This window comes from Pezoporus occidentalis, unplaced genomic scaffold, assembly GCF_034315485.1.
Source record: "Pezoporus occidentalis ecotype Australia unplaced genomic scaffold, CSIRO_AGI_Poc_V1 ctg47, whole genome shotgun sequence".
Classification (NCBI taxonomy): Eukaryota; Metazoa; Chordata; class Aves; order Psittaciformes; family Psittacidae; genus Pezoporus; species Pezoporus occidentalis.
In genome coordinates, this window is record NW_026915802.1 from 4,019,072 (window position 1) to 4,040,564 (window position 21,493).

General features: G+C 36.9%; 1 long non-coding RNA gene across 1 annotated transcript in view; it reads left to right on the forward strand.

Annotated features, from left to right (window-relative positions):
* Positions 1 to 21,493, forward strand: part of LOC134172727 (uncharacterized) — a 370,358-nt gene that overhangs the window by 284,208 nt on the left and 64,657 nt on the right. Inside the window, exon 2 of the long non-coding RNA XR_009967985.1 lies at positions 2,415 to 2,850. This is a non-coding gene — a long non-coding RNA (uncharacterized LOC134172727). The remainder of the gene's footprint in view (positions 1 to 2,414; positions 2,851 to 21,493) is intronic.

Here is a 21,493-nt window from a genome sequence, read left to right on the forward strand (position 1 = left end):
GATCCCATATGAAGACAGGCTGAGAAAGTTGGGTCTGTTCAGCCTGGAAAAGAGCAGGCTGCATGGAGACCTCATAGCAGCCTTCCAGTATCTGAAGAGGGCCTATAGGGGTGCTGGGGAGGGACTTTTCTTTAGGGCCTGTAGTCATAGGACAAGGGGTAAAGGGTTAAAACTTAAACAGGGGAAGTTTAGATTGGATATAAGGAGTAAATTCTTTCCTGTTAAGGTGGTGAGGCACTGGAATAGGTTGCCCAGGGAGGTTGTGAATGCTCCATCCCTGGCAGTGTTCAAGACCAGGTTGGAAGAAGCCTTGGGTGATATGGCTTAGTGTGAGGTGTCGCTGCCCATGGAAGGGAGGTTGGAACTAGACGATCTTCAGGTTCTTTCCAACCCTAACTATTCTATGATTCTATTCTATTCTATGATTCACATAAGTTTTAATTCTTCTCCCTAAAGCTGCAGCAGCAAATTTGGATTCCTCTGTCATAACTGGTGATGAAATGAAGCAGAGCCTACTTTAAATTCTACAGAAGTGTAAAATAGAACAAGCTTTATTGTACTGATTCAAAATAGGCTGAATATATTGTGTTTTTTTTTTCAGTTTTCTGGGACACAAGGGGAGAGAGTACCATAGAACCATGAACAGTTTGGGTTGCAAGGGACCTTCAAAGGGCATTTGCAGTCATTTATAATTGTTGAAAAATTATGCCATTTATCATGTCTAACAGGGTAAGAAGTTAGTTTGTTATCCCATGGGACAGAAGGTTTTAGCTGTAGACAGTTTCCTTCTATTCTACAAATACTGGATTTGCCTTCATTTGTATTGTACAAATACTGAATGAGACTGTTGTAATGGTGCTGAGATCTGATGAAGTTGAAAATGCAGCTGTTGTAACACATTTTTCTGTGGCTTTGTAAGCCAAATCTGAACAGAGCTTTAAATAATTCTCTTTCCTTCTACTTTATTTGCAGGTCTCTTAATTATACAAGAAAATAAGTGTGTACGAAATATATTCAGCTTTCACATATTATTTTTGATTGAATTTGGAGTTCTGTGATTATATTAATTTATTTATCTGACATATTTAGACTAACAGGAAGTGAGAAACGCAACATCTACAACTGCCATAGTGTTTTCACTTAAAGATGTGTCATGTACATGTCATGTAGCTAATATTGACTGGGATAATTCCGAGTTTTTTTTAAAAAGAAGTATAAATCTTCCCATGACATCAGTTTTTGTGGAGCCAGGCCTTCCTCTGAACATTCTGATTGATGGCTTTTACACGCAAGATTGTTTATAATGATAATGTTGTGAAGTAGTAGTTGTTACCATAGTACTGGAGGTAATAATTGTTACCATATTTAGTATAGGTGAAATAAGAGAAAAAAGAAAAAAAAAAAGGAAGCTATTTTCTTTATTTTTTTTAAATTTTATTTTCTTGTTGTTTGATCCTCTCCTTTTGATAAACTCAGCAGGTTTGATTCCTGTATTTCGCCTACAGGTGAGCTGTTTTCACCAGCTACTACTGGAGGATGGTTTGATAAGCCTCTATGCTCAATTGCTCCATAATACTTTTGTGAATAGTGGAAGAGCTTATTCGGTTATATAAAAGTTCATTGGAAGACACTGGAGAACTGTCAGTCTTCTCCCAGAGCTGATAGCAACTTAAGGCAAAGGATATGCTTGGATTCTAATATGCTGCAAGCTGTATCAGCAATTTTCACCAAAAGAATCACAAGATTTTGGTGAAGATTTCATATGTATAGATTAATATGCATTGGTAAGGTAGAGGAATTTTGGGGCAACAGCTGTGTAGGAAACTGAGCTGAATTGAAGACACATTAGCATTGTAAGCCACTAAATCATTTGATTTCTCTAAATTTCCAAAATCATATTATAGCCAGGGATAAGAATACATGGAATTTGAACAGAGGAAATCTTTGTTTTTATTTTATATACAAACTTTTCTTCAGATGTGTCCTCTATGGAATTAATTATCTTACAGACAATCAAGAACTTGCACTGCTTGCTCAAAACCACTTTGTTCACAGAAACAGTGTCCTAAAATCAATGGCAAAAATATTGTGTATGAGAAAACAAAGACTATGGTGACAAATGCTGATGGAGTAGAGATGAGTCCTTTCATTGAAACAGGACATACTACACTTGAGACAAGGGGGCACAAAATCACAAAATGGAATATATAAACCTTTAGAATTAGTATTAAGTAATGTTAAGTTTGATGGCTTTATAACAATAGCAATGGAAAATTACTGAGGTGCATGATACATAGAGAAAAAAGGTAGACTACAGCTAGAGAACATACTGAGAATTCTTGTACAAGATAAATCATTATCATTGACATAGTTTTAAAAAAAAACAGTCTAGAAGAACAGGACACAGTGATAAGGAGTATCTGGGAATGGCAGGTGTCCACAATGGGCTACAGTTAAACCAACTGATAAGTAGGAGGACAGGAGGATTATTATGTCTCTGGTGCTAACGAACCAATTAAGCTGGTATAAACATCTACTGCGCGTGTTCCAAAGGTGGCCAGAAGTGATGAAGATTGTTGGAAGAAGTAAACGACCCTCAGAGACCACCACCACAATTCTGTACACATGCGGGGAACTTTCTGGAAAATGATGCAATCCATATGTAGCCTCATGAATATGTATGTATGCCCAGTGGCTATAAAAGGACGGCTTGTGTGGCAACTGGGGGACACAGGTTAAGAGGAGCTATCCCCCGTGTCTCCCAGTGCCGCAATAAAGAATACCTGCTTGTCAGATTGAAAACTTTGTTGGCAAGTTTGTTCCTGGAGTTTTCTCCGAATCACACTCCAGGTGAAAGAGGTATGACATTTCCCAGGAAAAGAGTTTATTGTTTTAAGCATAAAAATAAGGTATGTCCAGACCACTGGGTGACACTATTTTTGCATTTGATACTTTTATTCTGTGGAAATATTTCTAGCAAATTACACCCTTTTGGAAGACAGCAGACAGTTTGAGTTGGAAAACTAATCCATAAAAATAAACACAATCTGGCCATTGTCTCTACTTTTTCCTTTGCTATTCACAGAAACTGGGAGACGTTAAGTGTTTTCACAGGAGTGAAAGAATACAACAGTCAGCTTTTCACCACTTATGATTAGCTCTTGAAGTATTGTCAGGGAAATGAAAATCATTCCTTTCACCCAGTTTTGTAGGCAATCAAATTGCATAATTCAGGATTTCTTTGTTATCATACTAATCTGATGTGAACCTATGAAATACTGTTTAGTGCTTTGTATTCATTACTTTTGCCGTACTCTATGTGCTGCAAAGATCAAGGAATGATACATGCTTGTATTCTTTAGATGTGACTTTTAAATCTACTAAAAATACAGTTCAGTCAGAGATGACAGAAGCCTTTGAGGGGATAAAGAAATTGTTGACACTGTGTCTGAAACGAAATTGGAGATTTTAAAAAGGGTGGGTGAAATCAGCATCTGCCTCCTACCATGTCTTTACCAGGAAAGGGAAAAAAAAAGTTTCTAATCTTTCCAAACAGTGTTCAACTTTTAGTCCATACATAAAAAGTCTAGAGGGGCTTCTACAGCTTAACGCACAGATCCATAGATTTTTAAGGTCAAAAAGAACTACCATGATCATCTGACCCACGAAATAACTTAAGCTATTAAATTTCACCTCTCATTCCTGTAATAGGGTAATTATTCTTTCCTGCTATGTAAGCGACTGTTATTGAGTCAAATATGAATTGCTTTGTTTGTCCTTGGAGAAACCCTCTAAAAAAGGTGCTACTATCCTGCTATAAACCAATTCAATTTGCTAAATTCATCTGAGTTGCCTGCTCCCTCAGTGAGATTGCTTCAGTCCTTCAGGTTTCTACTACAGCATATGAGCAAAAGGATTGTTTATATCCCCAAGGAAAAAGAAAGCCCATGCAAAGCTGGAAGTTATCTGATTACATCTATCCTACTTCCACCAGACCAGCAGCTCAGCTTAGCAGAACCCTGTATCAGGCCTGCAATTTTAGGATTTATCTACATCTATGTTTTGCCACAGTTCAATGATATTGGTATAGGAAAATATTTTCTATTATTAGACTGCTACTTCCTGCATTTTTAGAACTCTATAATTCCAAACATACATTACACATGCTTTCAGTCACATAAACATATAGGTAAGCATACATTACCTAAACGTTTTGCTGTTGATGTTTCTAAATATCTTTAATGCCCTAAACCTTAAATATATAGAGGAGGGGTAGGAAGTCCTTGTTATTATTATATTTTATCCCTCTGTTTATAAAATTCTATTTAGACAATTTTCCATGAGCTTGGCATATTTCTTCCAGTAAAAAAAAAGTGTTTATGAAGGTTGATGGATTTCCTCAAAGGCTGATAAGCTGCCATGTTGGACTTGATAATTAGGAAAGGTTAACTTTCTTCCTACAGTTTTTAATTTTTTAAAATTTCCTGGGATTACCTTTGAGTGTAATAATTTGATTTAAAATGCTACAAGTTGCTTTGTGCATATTTACAATTTCAAGCCTATGACAGTTGTTGTTGAAGTCCATGAAAACCTTTGTGCACCTAAAATTACATTTAAAATTACCAAAACTTTGGGTTTAAGCTCTACTTTGGCACAGGATAAGTAGGCAAATGATGCAGGCATTTGACAAGAAACTGATAACGACAGGACACTGTGCTAATTTCTGTAGCTTGTGTGTAAAACCAATCACATCCTTTGTTCAGCACACACTCAGAGGGAATTTCCTGTATGTGCCACCTGGGGTGACCCTGATAAGATTTCCTAGCAGAGCTTTCTCAAACAAGTCTCTCTGGAGCTGGACACTTGTGCCATTACCTGACTTGCTCCTGAGCCTCAGCAGCCAAATGCCCAGGATGCACAGATCTTTGACTTTTTGAATAAATATAAACAATGACACCTTACATAGTTGGGGGGGGGAAGGGGGGGGGGGAGGGGAGGGGAGGTTGGTGTTTTTTGGTTTTTCTTAGGATTACTTGATTGTATTGAAGACAGATGATGAGTAAATATGGTAGCTACATCCTGTTAATCAAAGGCAAAATGAATGCTACTAAGAAACCTGACTCATTCTGATTTATGAACCATCTGTCTCTATCCTCATTATCTATAGTCCTCTTCATCCTGTAGCTGGACCAGACAACACAGTCATCCAGTCAGTCCAAGAAACAAATTCCTCAAGAGTTGGCTCATACTTGTGATCTCAACAGCTTAAAATTTCTGGTTCTAAGAGTGCTAAATAGTCTTTATTTGATACCTTGTGTATCCATACCACATGAGTACCTCAGAATAAATAAATGGTAACATATCGGGTTTTGTTTCATTTTTAGCTACCCATGTTATCAGCAACTAATGAAAAGATTTAAAGTCATAAAGATGTAACAGTGACAAAGAGCTGACTAGTGAACAACCTGCTGCAGAAACAAATCTGCTTGATAATTTTTGAATACTGATACTCAACCATTTTGCCTCATCTGGTAAATAAACTTTTTGACCCTGAATGGCTATAAAAGTCCAGGTATGTCAATACCAAATAATTTTGGAATTATAACTGTTGGCTGAAGAAACCTAAGTCCTCAGATTTGTGTAATTTCTCCACTTAAAGTGTATTTTCGCTGAAGAAACAATAAAGTAATGATCTTGTCACCAGCTTGTCAGCTTTGCTCTTTTAGCTGCTGAAAGGCAAAACAAATCATGCTAGTAAATACCTTGATTATAGTGAAAGCTCAGGGAAATAACATGTTTTCTGAAATAAGAATTAGGTATTTCTCTCAAGAAATAGTAATACTGGTTTTATTTTATTTATGTGATTGATATTGTTCAGAATTGCTAAAAAGTGCTGAAAAACAACCCAGGTAATTTTAAATAATACGAATACTGCAGATGGCTAATTTGACCATATCATTTTATTTATGGATAATTTCCAATTACAAAACTCTATCATATACTGCTTGTAGTGAGTTATGGAACATTCTCTCTATTGCAGCATTGTACAACATCAAAAAAACCCAAAAGATTCTTTAATAACATGGGTTTAATAAAGATAAGGTTAGTCTTTCAAATGTTCTGAAAGTGAAGATAACTCTTTTGCTTTTCGCAAAAACCTCAATACACTGTTTTGCCTTTTATTTTTAATTTCTTCATTTTTCCTTGCTTGTATCTTTGTCTGGAATCGTGACTAAAATTATCAAAAATAGGATGAGACCGCTCATTATTTTTCCGTAATAAAAACTGAGAAATGTTGCAAAGCCTTCTTTAATTTGAGGGTGCAAGCTGATTTCAAACCAAAATTTTGAGTAAATTAGCGATAAGTCCAAACCTGGGGTGTTTATCGATACAGAGCTTCTGTTACTGGATGCACATCCACCATACACCGCTAACAATGAAACTCAGGGAGCAGGAGAACACACTGCTATAAATTTGCTTGTTCATATAACCAAAATGGGTATTAATCTTCTAATTTGCCTTTCAAGGCCTTCTGATAAACTCAAGACTCTGAAATACATACAGTTGTCTGCAAGTTATACTATGCCCGCAAATCTTCGCTGAATCTTTTTGAAGATTCCCTTAAAAATACTGAGAAATGGAATGGAAAAATTTTCCTCAGGAGTAAACTGTGCAGCTAGATAAGCATACCTCTTTTTTTAGAGAAGTGTTCTCTGAAAACACTTTTTTAGTCATAGTTTAGCTGAATGAAATAAATACAAGTGAAGAAATAATAGAAGACTTGAAATATGAATTTTCTGAATATTTTACTTCGTTGCAGCAGCTAGCGAAAGCTATACAGGCAGTACAGTTTTGAGGGGGTGTATGTGACAAGGAGTTTTACTTTTTTTTCTGAACATGCTGTTTATAGTAAAGAGAAAAAGACCTTCCACTCTAAGTCAGGTGACTTCTATTTATTTGTTCCTTAGTATAAACTTCCTTTACAAGTAAAGAAAGAAGTTTGACTTCTTCGTGCATTACTCCTCTCTCTGAAAATGAGTATAATAAAATCTCCTTTCTTCTGTGCATTGTTTACCTTATTTTTCCTTTCAAACTAGAAAATATTTTGAACAGACACCCACTTTATGAAAAGACACTCGATTTTCACTTTAGGCCTCAATCTTCTTCAATAAGAACAATAATAGTAATAATTCAGAATCTATTACCTTTGTCAGGAGTCAGAGAAGAAGTTCTTCGTTTGATATGACTGTCTCTAAAAGGATTTCTCCTTGAAATGATTTGTTTACTAGACTGGATTTTTGTAATCATTTCCCTCAGGGATTTTTTTTTTTTTTCAATGAAACCTGTTGTGTTTGTTTTTAAATTTATTTCCACATGTTTTAGAAAAAGGCTTCAGTATGAAGGGTCCTGTATAACTGTGGATAGAAGAGATGATTCAGCTTTTAAGATATCATTACTTGAGAAAACAATCACTCAGCCTGAAGTTTTCCCCAGTAATTATTGCTCATTGTAATTCCCTTTAGAGAGCTCCTCCTTTTTTAAAGATTTAATTCCTTATACATTTGCTCAGGCCTCTGTGCTGGATGGGAAGGGGCGGGTGGGTCTAGAGCAGCAGGTGGCCCTGCTCTGAGAGGAGAACTAGCAGCAGGCACCCAAATTTAGGCCTGGGAAAGGTGAGTGTGTGAAGTACGTGTCTTCAAGACAGCAAGTAAATGTTACCACTGACGCAGGCCACAGGGGAGGTGGGGTGGTGCTGTTTTCAGCAGGGCCGGAAGTGGTGACGGAACAAGCAGGCCCTGGCTGGGCCGGGGGTGGGTCGTGGTGTGCCGGTCACGTGGTTACACCCAGGGGAATTGCTCCCTACTATGTGTTGGAAGCCACCAGGGCTACGCCAACTTTCAGTGATTTTCATAGTGTACTTACAAGGCTTGTTTGTATGCCTAAGTCACCTCTAATGTCTACTGATACAGGCACTCACTGTATCTTCTGATTGTCATTTAATGTGCTGATAAATACAAGGGCCATTTTTTTTTCACTTCCATATAATGTGCAATGTTGTGCTGTCTTTTGCTTGGTATACTTCATTTTACTTACTTGTAAGCTAGTTTTCTGGTCTGATGATTGTTCATGACCACACATCTGAAGTAACTTCTGCAGTGAAGTCTTTTGGGTGGCTGTAGATTTATAAAGGTTGAAATACATGTACACTGCAGTAGACCATTTCTTTTCCTATCCAAGTCAGTAAAGTCCTCTGATGAAAAAGAAAAAAAATAATAAAAATCTCCTTTCTATGCACTGTATTTCCTCTTGCTAAATGCTGTGGTTATCCACAGTTTTGGGGTGTCAAGGCTATGGAATAATGAGTGCTATTTTATTTCTAAGAAAGTACTTTTTTTTTTTTCCTCATTTTTTTAAATTTTTATTTTCCATTTTTCCTTATTTCCTCACCAGTTGTGTTAAAGTGATCCATACCTCAGCTTCTCTTCCAAATGCTCTCTGATTCCACAGTGTGGATGTACTCCTGGGCTGTTTTTGAGAGAATTTGCAGGGGTCTCCTGCTGTTTAGATAATGAAGAGATCTGTTAACATAGCTGTTTCTCAGACAAATGCTGATGGTGATTTACAGGCCATGAAATATTCTTTGAACAGCCATGTAGTGCAGGAGGACTGTGGGTTTTGGCAGACCTGACACTATGCTACTGAGGTAATGGGGAATTTTTCTGCTGATTGAGGAGAGGCAGCCTTGTATTTCCACGTGAAGCAGAGAAATCATGATACAACTTTTGCCAAAATCTTGCGTTTATCATCTTTAGCATCCCTGTATCATTGCCTCATGTCCCCTTAAAAGAACCACATTCTTATTCCACTTCTTGCTTTAATTCTTAAAAAATGCTTTCCTTAGCAGCAGTATTGTTTTTGAAACACAGATTTGAGTCTAATTCATAATATACAGAAATGCCACTCTAACGGAATCAGAGTATATAAAACACATTTGTCAGCAGAATAATTAGTATAATACTTATTTGAATAGACTGCAATTTATATGTGTATTAGCATTGTTTATATATTAAACAAGTGTTATCCAGATCTCAGTATGTGGATTAACAGAGGGCAAGGGAGTTGGCTCTATTTACATATTGTGGCTGTCTAATTTTATGAATAGCTGCCTTTCTATACTCTTCATTAAAAAACAAACAACTAAGAACAACAACGAAAAAAAAACAGAACCAACAAACGCTCACAAAAAACCCCACCAGAACAACCAATTTCAAATTAATTGTTATACATCTTTAAGCCTGAGGCTCTTTTTGTCTCTGAAACCAAGAGTAAAAACATTAAAGAAGGACCGTATGTATAGCTAAAATTTAAGCCATAGAGGGTCACACAGAAATGAAACAAGTGCAGATGTCTACAAGTCCATGCAACAGAAACTTCGTTTTCATGCACTTAAAACCATTAATTAGAGAGTTAGGTGTGGACAATTGTTTCCACTGGAGAGGGGCATATAACAATGTACTCTTCTCAGTCTGGATTAAAATATGCAAGAATTCCAGATTTGCTTCCTTGCCTATTAGTTTGGAAGCTGACTATGAATAAGATCTAAACTTCTTAATTACTTGCTCCTGTAGCATTTTAAGTATTCTGTATGGAATCCAGAAGGAGGAAGAATAGTTTAATGTAGTTATGTAATAACTGAAAGCGAAGAGAGACTGTGAAAACACAAGTGGCTCTGAAGATCTGAGCTATTTAGAGTGACCTGTCTGAAGTATTGTGCCTAAGATGGAATTGAAGGCTGTGAAACTTTGCAAGTGTAGTCCTTATATTTACTACTTTGGGTAGGATTCTCCATGTCTTTCTGTGAGAAAGGCCTGAAGATCTTCCTTGGATGATTCATAGAGGGTGTGTGTGTGTGTGATGCAGTTCTAAAGGATAACAGAACATGAGTTAGCAAGCCATGAAATTAATGGGAAGGGTTTACAGCGTTCACAGAGAACTGGAGATCTTCTTTCTCCTTAAGATAAGAGTCATTGCCAAGATAGAGAGAAAATAGTTTGGCAAAGCAGAAAGATGTGCTTTCAGAGAATAACCTTTTATTATGACTTTGTTTTGTGATATCAGTGAGCTGATTAGTTGTCCTTGGTATGCAATAGCCTGAAAGGAACAGGACAGGTGATTTGATTTACGAACAATTCTAACTTTACTTGCAATTTGGGAGTTAGGAATGTTTCCTCTCCAACATTTGCTTATGTGTGAGTGCTGTCAATTTCACATGAAGTTTCCCATCTTCAGGACAACGAAATTAACATGGCTGGGTTTGTGCACAAAGTTGTGTAATTTATTGTCTATTCAAAGCTTAGTTTCTACAGAAAGAGTAAAAACCAAAGAGGGGAAATAGCCAAAGCTCAAACCATAATTAACACTGCCTCTATCACAGACACATTTTCTGGAATGAGCTGGTTCCTATTTGCAAAGAGATAATAGGACAACATATTCATGTGGTTCATAAGCTTGACTCTTCAGTTCAAAAAGTAGAAATAGTTTGAAGGTAGGCATAGGCCATTCTTTTGTTTTGGTCATGTTATTGAAGATAAAATTCATATATATTTTAGTGAAGTTATTTATGGCCAGTATCTTAAAAGCCAGTAAACAGAAAGAAACATGATGAATATAACATCCTTGATTTCAGTGGAAGCAAAATAAAGCTTTTAAATGGAGGGAATGGGAGGGAATGTGTGTGAGAGAGACACACATAGGTGAATAGAGATTTCTTTCAGTCAATAATTTTCATAAACTTACAAAGAACAACAAAATATAAAGCAAGGAACATTCCCCATGTAATGGTATTTTTATTAAACGAGCAAAATGAAAGACTAAGAGCAATGACAGTTAACAGAGAAAGGGATTAGATTCAGTGTCAAGAATATTTGAAATGTCACCTACTTCAGTTTAAGAAGGAAAAAAAAAAAAAGCCACCCCAAAACTTCTATCTGCTCATAGTTTTATGCACTGCTTCTTTGAAACATGAAGTTTTTCGCATTCTTCCCCCTATACTTATGGAAAATACATGCAGTTGTGTCTGCAAAGCTGTAAAAAACATTCCTGAGTCTACTGTATCAGCAAAATGCAGTATGCATACACACATGCAACAGTTAATCTTTTTAAGTCAGATGACATGTTTGTCACTAGAGGCATGACTAAGTGTTGTTGAAAACAAGTAAGGGTTTTCAAATGTATCCAGTATGTCTACATCATGTGTATTCAGTGAAGTTCAGGGAAGATGACTTTGTCCAAGTGTTTAATGATGGAGATCAACGTATTTCATTCATGTGAAGGGGAGTAAGACATCATTCTGTTAATGTGTAAAAATGATAAAACTAATAATTTATGTTAATTAGTTTACACTGAGTGGGAATGAGAATAAAACAGACCATGATATCGGAGCTGTTGCAATAGTACTTTGAAGACAGATATGAAGGAAATGCAGTAGCTGAAACTTGAATGTGGAGTTGTGGTCCAAAGTTCTGGGACTTTCTTTTTTTGCCACTGTTATTTTCTCTAGAAGCTTTAGTGGTAATCTAAAATATAAAATACTTTTAGTGGGAAAGTAACCTATCAGTAGTAATTCATGACGTGAAGTATGAAGTCAATTTAAAATAATATTATTTGAAAAGAAGTTGGAACCACAATAAGAAAAACACAAAATATGTGGAAGCCAGTAAGCATGTGATCCTCACACTTATTTCCCCCCCCAAATAACGGAGTATAAATCAAGCAAGGTGCAATAAGAATTTTCCCCTATAAAACTTTAGTAGAAGCCAGCATTAAATCACCAGCTATCCTCAACTCTGATTGCAACCCTAGATCTATCCAAATAATTTCTTCTGGCTCCACAGAAAACAAAGTATAAACTGTGAGCCAAGCCAGTGGTACAACAAAACCCTGGCCTAGGTTCAGAATTATACTTCCATTAGAAAAAGGGGGCAGGGTTTTGACTAGAATTGGGCTTCATAAGCCATTGCTCTTCAGAGTAAAAGCAGTGCTCTTTCTTGGTTTCTTACCTTGCTATTTCCTCAACGGCTAGTGCTGTATTTTATTTGCTGTTCATTCTTTCCCCCTCTCTCTTAAAATTTACTGTACTTTATCTACATATTTATTGTCTCTACCGAATAATTGCTATTTCATGTTGTAGGAAGATTGAAGTCTATAAAGGTAACATTCCATGACAATTTTGAGATGGCATGAGCAAAAATTAATTCTTCCTAGTAATTTTATCACTAGTTTAGTTCTGGCATATAAATTTCACCCTAATTTTTTTATAGATTTATTCAGTCTTTACCTTTATCGTATTAAAGGTATTTGAAGACTCTGCCAACAGTGTCAGAATTTAGTGCAAGACTTCTTTGCATCGTATGTCACACAGAATCTTGAATTAATGCAGCCGACATACTTCAAAATTAACTAAAAACATTTTTGCTGTAAGAAAAGCTGGCTTGTAGTACTGTTACGTGTTCCCTTCCCTGACACATTGTGTCAAAAAAAAAAAAATATTTAAAAAGAAAACAACAAACAAAACCAAGGAAAAACACCCCAAGCCCCAACAACAACAACAACAAATAAAACACCAACAGCCTTCCCTCCATACCCTTTGCTTCCTATTTAAATGAAGATACTTCCACACCAAACTGTCAATTTTATTTTCCTTCTCTGAGTCAGGCTGTTCAAAGGACCAGACTCGCTGCATATGATGTGAACTTCAGTTGCTAGTATGATAAGGAAAATAAATAGAGCAAATAAGGCACAGCTAGTGGATAGGCAGAAGAGGTATGCAGTTATTTGACATAGTTTATATGTGTTTTATTAGGTCATTTGGCAAGTGCTCACATGATTTTGACATTTGGATGTTTATTTAGAATAAGATATATATGCAGTTAGCTAAAAAAAAGAGAACTTGAAGTGAAGAACTGCTTTAATGTTGCTGTCCACTGTGTATTTCAACAAATGGAAGGCAATATTTCAGAGGTCTGGGTGAATATGTCAGATTTCTTGAATCTAATGAAAACTCTTACCTAAGGTGTAAAATAAGAAAATCTAACAGAACTATTTGAGAAATTTACTGAATGTGTGCTCATCCCCAAGTGACTGGTGCTGGCTGGGGAAAAAGAAAATTAGAAGGGAAAAATATGCCACATAGGACCAAATGCCTGTGAGGAAATAAAGATTGTACACACAGAATCACTCTCTTCTTTTCAACAACAAAAAGAACTCTTCTAACATTTTAATAGAGAGTTGCATAGTAACTCTGTGTTTACTATCCTATGATCTTGGACAGTCTGCCTAAATGCAGAAAGCAATTTTCTGTTTGACTAAACTATTTCTCAACTTTTTGTTGTCAAGTTTTTCTGTGCAGTATCTGGTGTTACTAAAGAAAAGATATGACTCAAAGCTGACTGCTTTTCTACAATGCCACTGCAGATTTTGTAGGGTTGTGTGCTGAAGGGTAAAAGTTTGGGTCACAGAGGATCTGTGAAGCATTATGTCCCAGTCTCTAGGCAGTTTCTTGTTGAATATGTCCCAGAATTAGAGTCAAAGGTGCCCCAAACAACTTGTCTGATGGGTTAACTCTAGGGACAAGGAACATCATTTAGATTCTGAAAAAGGCTGTCAAGTGCAAAATGTTCTTAAAAGAAACATTTCGGCTCAAAGAATTGTCCTTTGTTCAACTCAGAAATCTCGAAGGGATCTTAACAGATTCTGACTTACTAAATTATCTTGGTAAAATCTTATGGGGCCAAGAGCAGAAGAGCAGCGTTTTAGATATTTTCTACACTGTGTGGTTAAGTACATAGATAATGGGTTTAAGTAGCTGTAATGAAGACTAGAGGAGCAGAATCTCTATAATAGTTTTGTGTATGGACAGATGTGCAAAAGACTCAGCTGCCACTCTGTAGTAATTGTTTAAAAGTGAAAACCCTGATGAAAATGCCTCAAAGAAAGATTTCCTTGCTGTGTTTTAATTCAGGTCAGAGCTTAGGGGTGTGTACTGTGGAATAGGTAACAGAATGTCTGAAATACACTGCATAGAAGAGTGGTGTTTTTCTGATGACAAGAGAACATGGATCTTACAGGTGCACCATGCTGTGGCTGGGTCGCAATAAAGTGTGCTTGGCACTTTATAACGGATGAACTGTAGAACCATAGTGCAACTCAATTACCAACAGGACTAGTACAGCTTAGGGTGCTTTCTGGAGGAAAAACTACAAAGTTTCTTAACTTTTTACAGATGACCTACATCCTTCCAGTCTGCATGGTTAAATCTTTGGTAACCTATAACGTCTGAAAGCAGACATGCTTCACAATTGCTTTTGAAAATGATGAAATAGGTTTCTGGGTCCATTAATACTTGTGCCTTTGTCTCCTTTGGAACTAGTTATTCTTACTTGTAGAATTTTATGTTTCCTCCTTTCACCTGTACTTAAGGAAGTAAAGGAATCCGGTTTTATTTTGTGGGGCTTTCATTTTGTTTTGGTTGTTGTTTTTTTTTTGTTTGTTTTGTTTTAACTGGATTTCATCAATGATGACTCTGCAAGTCATACACATCTTGTATTTATTTTATTTGAGGTCTTGCCATGGGACTAAGACTGATGCTAACAAATTAATACTTGTTAGTATTCTGACTGCTGCCTGTGTATTCAAAATATGATATTCCATTGTACTCATCAGAGAGCTCTTATTTTTTTTTTAATTCATAAATGTTCTGCTAGCTTTGTAGAAGGATAAAACAAACTGACAGTTATATCCAGCAGAAGTTTATTATCATCTGTAAAGCAAGTATCTTATCTGTGTCAAATTTCCCCCCTTCTCCCCGTTTACTCTGTATTTTTTCCTCCTATTTGACTCAAGTGCTCATTCCTCAGCAAAAATGAACACTTTTACCCAGAAGTTTACAGCACTGAAAGTCTCCTGTGGTGGTTCTGTGGTGTAATAGTTTGAAAGATACCTGAGGCACACATTATTATAAAGGCAAGCAGAAAAAGGTAGCATGAAGAGATGGAAGAATAAAGTTGAAAAACGTCTGAGATGACATGTTTTCTCATCTTCGCTACCAGTAGTGTGCTGTCTGTCAAGTGGAGAAATTTCAAAGTCCTGGCAGTAGCACTAATTTAATCCAGCGGTAATTTATGTGCCACTCAAGAAGGATTTTTTTTTTTTTTTAACATGCAGAAATTACTCTGATTATATAATTGAATGGCAGAATTCATTACTGGGAAACGCCACCTGTGGAGAAAGATTTGCTCTAAATCCATTTCTACTATGGGGTAGCAGATTAGTGCAGCATAAGTCAAGCCATCATGGAAATTATAGATGGAATAGACCCAATAAACTGTGTAAACCATCCCCATCAGAGTATGATTGTTCCTTATAATGTATTTTGTATTGCCAATGCAATTTGAAATGGCTCAGATGATGAGTATTTAGCTGCTTTTATAGGAAATAAATGAAATGACACTATACTGATCACAAGTGCCGACTGTGGCTGCTAAAAAAGAATTATTAAAACTAGCATTAACTGCTATTTCTTCAGTATAGTGGAGAGCAAGATAAGTTTCAAATATTCTGTATAATGCATTCTGAACCAAAAGAATGAAGAAATACTTGCTTCTGAATCTTTCTAGGCAAAGTCTGACCTGGAAGCAAAGAAGCATCTGTTTCTACGTGAAGTGATAAAGCAATCTGACTAGAGAAACCAGATACTTGAATTTTGCATCTCTCCCCTCATTTACTCAAGTCACTCAAAATTCTGGATAAGAGTCATCCATAAGTCAAATTAGTCAGAGATTGTTTACACAACAATCTGGTGGTTAGCACACTTGCCTGAGAAGTGTAGGGCAATAAATTTTACTCATTTTTAGAATTATTCTTCATATCCCTGAAACAAAGAAGAAGCCAAGGTGAGGGCATTTTCTAGACCATTTTCTTGAAATGGATTCCTCCCATTAGAAATGTAGGTGTCACAGGACAGAGAGATGGTAAACAAGAATCTGTATCTGTCTTCCTGAGTTTTATGCTTTCTAACAAGGAACAAGAACCGATCATCTAGATCCTTATTTCTAGGATTTGAGTCTTTCACACCTTTTAGTGCACAAAGACAAGTATGGTTAAATGTCTAAGGAAATATTATGGTATATAAAAGAGATATTGAATGACTTTAGCTGCCTAGGGAGTTAGAAATATGGTCTAGTAGATGGGTTGGATAGTTATTTGTCACTAAGGTGGGTAGCAGCTGTCTAAACTGCAAATTAAAACCAATTCGGTTGAGTAGGATCTCAGGATCTCACCTAAAATGTGCAGAGAATATGTCTACTTAAACCAAAACAGATATATTTACTCCTTTGCTGCCTGGTGTACTCATCTGGAAAAATAAAGTTCCTTCTGTAAAAATCAATATAGTGATATTTTCAAACAGTTCAAAGATCCTGAAAAATGTTAAAATATTAATATGCATAGAGTCTTCAGTCACTTTCACTAAAGTTTTTAGGATGTATCAGTGGTTCAAGATTCCTGTAATTCTATCCAAACAAATAGTTGTAGTAGAACTGTGGTGCTAAGACAGATGAGGAGAAAAGAATAGCAGTTTACTGAGTCAAGCACTGCAAACACATTTGGATTTGTTTGTTCTTTTATTTTATTTAAAATTAAAAAAAAATAATCTGGAGGATATATTGCCTTTTCCAGGAGTACATGATGACAAACAGGAGTTTTGGCTGTAAAAATTAAATAAAATGATTAGAAGAAAAATCCTCTGCTGCTAGGCTAGAGTTTGTAAACTGTATGTTTGTTTTTAAACTTACTCCATCAGAAAAAGGGTATATAAATGTAGGTTTCTACATCTGTAACTTATAGATGTTTGTTGTTATCTGATAGCTTGCTTGGGAGCATATTCACACTCTTTCTTCACCACCATCATTTAACAAAAAAAAAAAAACACCCAAAAGTAACAAATATCCTATAAAATACATTTCTAGCTCATTCAGATAAAAAAAATGCTTCCCCAAATGACAGTGTTTTCCATTATGTATTTAAATCAACAAACCGAAACTTCATCTTGCAGAAACATGAGCTGTCCTTTTACAGTATAAGTAAAATAAACTCGTCTTGATGTAAACCAAGAGATTCTTCTGAAAATGAAATGGTAAAAAATAGGACTGCCATAAGCAACACCTTAGTGGACCTGATGGATAGTCTGGTGTAGCATCCTGCCTGTAATTAAGCATGTCTATGTTAAGATTTTAGTTCTGATCAGGAGTTAATTTTTAAATCAATCTACTGACTGTGCTTTGATTCACACCATAATGTGATCTCAAAGAACTTCCACAGGATTCCTTAAAGTGAAACTAAACTGAAAGGGCACCTATTGCATGCCAGCCACTAATGTGCATTCACTCCTTTGGGACCAGATTAATACATAGTAAAACTTGGAATATATATCGTACAGATACTGGGTCCTCGGCACTAGCTGCTTAGTCTGACCTACTAGGAGCAGGCTCAAAATGTAAGATGTTGCCATTGATCAATATCCTGTTCTAAAAATTAGCTGTCAGAGAACAAGGCATATATAGAACAATTCTCTCCTAGGTGTACTTTGAAATCATATGCTTCTTCCACCAAATTTCTGAGTGCGCTGTGGCTGATTAGGCTTATGATAGTGTTATGTTTTTTAAGGCTATTATGAGATTATGGTTAGCATGATGCTCTCTCTTAAGAGGAAAAAGAGATATCTCCACCTATTTTCTCCCTTCCCACCCACTAAAATGCATTTGCTATAAAGCTGTATCTTAGAATGTAATTACTGTATTTGTGAAACAGTATAAAATGATAATGTATCAATAAATTGAACTTTTCATCCTGAGGAATTTAAATATAAAAGTGCTGTCAGGGGCTTGTGGGGAAAAGACCCTATTCCAGCAGTAGTCAATGTTTCACCCTTTATAATGCTTGCTTTGATTTGTAAGTCTTTCCTCCATGCCTCATCTATGATACCTTGCTACTTCTACTTTTCAATTATGCTGTATAGCTTCATATAGCTTTAAAGTGCTGCAAGTATTGCTGCAGACCACAGCATAAGGTGGATCAAGAACTGGCTGAAAGGAAGAAGGCAGAGAGTTGTGGTTAATGGGGGAGAATCTAGCTGGAGGTCTGTGACTAGTGGAGTCCCTCAGGGGTCAGTGCTGGGACCAGTGCTGTTTAATATTTTCATCAGCGACCTGGATGAGGGAACTGAATGTACCCTCAGCAAGTTTGCTGATGATACTAAACTGGGAGGAGTGGCTGAGACACCAGAGGGCTGTGTTGCCATTCAGCGAGACCTGGACAGGCTGGAGAGTTGGGTGGAGAGGAACTTCATGAAATTCAACAAGGGCAAGTGTAGAGTCTTGCATCTGGGGAAAAACAACCCCATGTACTAGTACAGCTTGGGGGCTGACCTGCTGGACAGTAGTGAAGGGGAAAGGGACGTGGGGGTCCTGGTGGATAGGAGGATGACCATGAGCCAGCAATGTGCCCTTGTGGCCAAGAAGGCCAATGGCATCCTAGGGTGCATTAGAAAGGGTGTGGTTAGTAGGTCAAGAGAGGTCCTCCTCCCCCTCCACTCTGCCTTGGTGAGGCCGCATCTGGAATATTGTGTCCAGTTCTGGGCCCCTCAGTTCAAGGACAGGGACCTGCTGGAGAGAGTCCAGCACAGAGCTACAAAGATGATTAGGGGCGTGGAACATCTCCCTTATGAGGAGAGGCTGAGGGAGCTGGGACTCTTTAGATTGGAGAAGAGGAGACTGAGGGGTGACCTCATGAATGTTTACAAATATGTAAAGGGTGAGTGTCAGGATGATGGAGCTAGGTTTTTTTCAGTGATGTCCAGTGATAGGACAAGGGGCAATGGGTGTAAACTGGAGCACAGGAGGTTCCATGTGAACATCAGGAAAAATTTCTTTACTGTGAGAGTGACAGATCACTGGAACAGGTTGCCCAGGGGGGTTGTGGAGTCTCCTACACTGGAGATATTCAAAGCCCGCCTGGACAAGTTCCTGTGTGAGGTACTTTAGGTTACCCTGCTCTTGCAGGGGGGTTGGACCAGATGATCTTTTGAGGTCCCTTCCAACCCTTGGGATTCTGTGATTCTGTGATAAGCAAGTACTCCACTCTGCTTTGATAGAGCATCTGGGATAAAAAAAGCTTTGCAGTTTGGTCAAATACACTGAGAAAGGTAATGACTCTGGGTTGATAGGCAGGCTGTGGCACGTGTAGAAAAATCACACACCTGCTATTCCTATTTTTTTTTTCTAATCTACCAAGAAATTGTAACACTTTGAAGGACTAAAGTTGCTTTGAGCAAACACGTGAGACCTCACAATTAAGGGAGGACCACTGCTCATGCTGTCAGATAAGATCCTGCTAGATTGAGCAAAGTTATCTTAATTGGTGTGTTGTACCTTCACTAAAAATATTACTGATAGGGAAAAATCATTATTTGAGTGCTTTTTAGCAAATATTTTCAGTTAGGGGAAAAAAGGCAAAAAAATGGCGATGTAGGAATATTGTTTTGGCAGTTTTAGAATTCAGTATTTCAGCTTTTTTTTTTTCACACCTGTACTCTTCATTTCAGACATGACCAAAATTAAAAAGGAGGCTAAAAAAAGCATGCACTAACCTGGCACTGAACAAAACACTTAATTTTCAGTTGAGCAAAATGCTTCATTCCACCTGAAACTTGGTGGTATGAGTCATGAATAAAAAGACAGGGTCACTCTTTATGGTTACCTGTTGAGAGCCCTAAGAAAAAAAGTCTTGGCAGACAGTTATATTTTGAGTAAATTTGTTTATAATCTGAGACATACAGCCTCATGATCTTAAGGTCCTTTTCAACCCTAATTATCTCTGTTTCTATGAAAAGCTAAGTCATGGAAGCAAATAGTAATGAGATCCAGTACTGAAAAAGTCTAAAATTCAAAGGCAATTAGCTTGTCTGTCTTTTTCACCTAGAGGTGTGAGAACAATGCAGCTGTCACTTTTAGAATGGTTTATAGTGATATTGTTTTTGAGAACTCACTTTACTTTTTATCAATATTCATAAAATTTTAAAAGTGAAGGAGGGGGGATGAAGATAATTCAGCTGAATAATTCTGCTGAGATATTTCATAATTCAGGTCTTTTGTTTCCTTTTAAAATACAGGGCTTTATAGTCGAAAACACATCTTTATTTTGCTCATAAATTTTTGTTTTATTTGAAGCCAAAGGGAGACTATGAAGTCCAAGTATGGTCTCCAGTTTCCTGGTAATTTTTTTATTACCAGAAGAATACTATTCTTTATTTTTGTTGTGTCTGTGGAAAAGTTCATCTTGATACTCATGATCATTTATGATGATTTTGTTCACATCACTTGAGCTATCAAGAATCATTGGTGCAAACTATACTGTCAGCCTGGTGGAAAAACATCCTTGTATGTAATTAAGACCAGGTGCTTCTACTCTTTAAAATAGTGCAAATTAATAGGCCAGAAATCAACTTTTCTGCCAAATGACAGCACATACACATACATACACTTCCCCTGACTCTACCTGAAAACCTTTTCATTATTTGCAAAGAAAGTCACAGGGCTGTCTCAGCAGCATTGTTAATTAATCTAGAGAAGTGCTGGACTCCCACCCAACTGAGATGGGTCGTTAGAATTAAGGGCATTGTCACTTCCCCAAATAAACTAGACTGTTGAAGTGCTCCTGGTTCCTAGAATGTATTGCTCAATACAGCAGTGGGCAGCTGGGTACCTGGATTAGGCGATCTCAGAAACAGTATGGCCACTAATGAGATGCTGGACCTTTGGCTAGAAGTACTTAAAAGGGATGCTTGCAGCTCTAGGTGACTTCACAGTACAAAAATGATGCCTTTAAAGGTGTGTGTGTATACATATATACATTTATATGTATAAATAAAAAATCATTAGAACAAAGAGACCTCCTGACAATTTTTTTTTTAGAGTTACATGATTCTGGTAAGGCTGCCTTCATATAGTAAATAGCACTGTGTAAAATTATCTTAAAACAATAGTGGCAGTACATTTTAATGCTTCAGACACTTCCTAGACTTGAAAAACTTTGGTCATCTTGTTGAACAGATGCTGGAATCTAGCCATGGCACTCTATTCCCTATGTTATTTGAAGGGGACAGTGGGAATGAAAAACTGAGACAGAGGGAAAAACTGCAAGGAAGTTTATAATAAGTTAAAAAGATTATCAAACTTCTGAGTGAATTTGTTGCCTTGCATTTCTGAATTTAAACAAATGGAATTAGCAGTTTTAATGACACTTTGACTTACTGCCAATGGATCTTGTTTTGCTTAAGGTTTCTTATTGATCATGCGTGGGGATCTAATAGCAGCCGTCCAATATCTGAAGGAGGCCTACAAGGGTGACGAAGAGGGGCTCTTCACCAGGGACTGGAGCA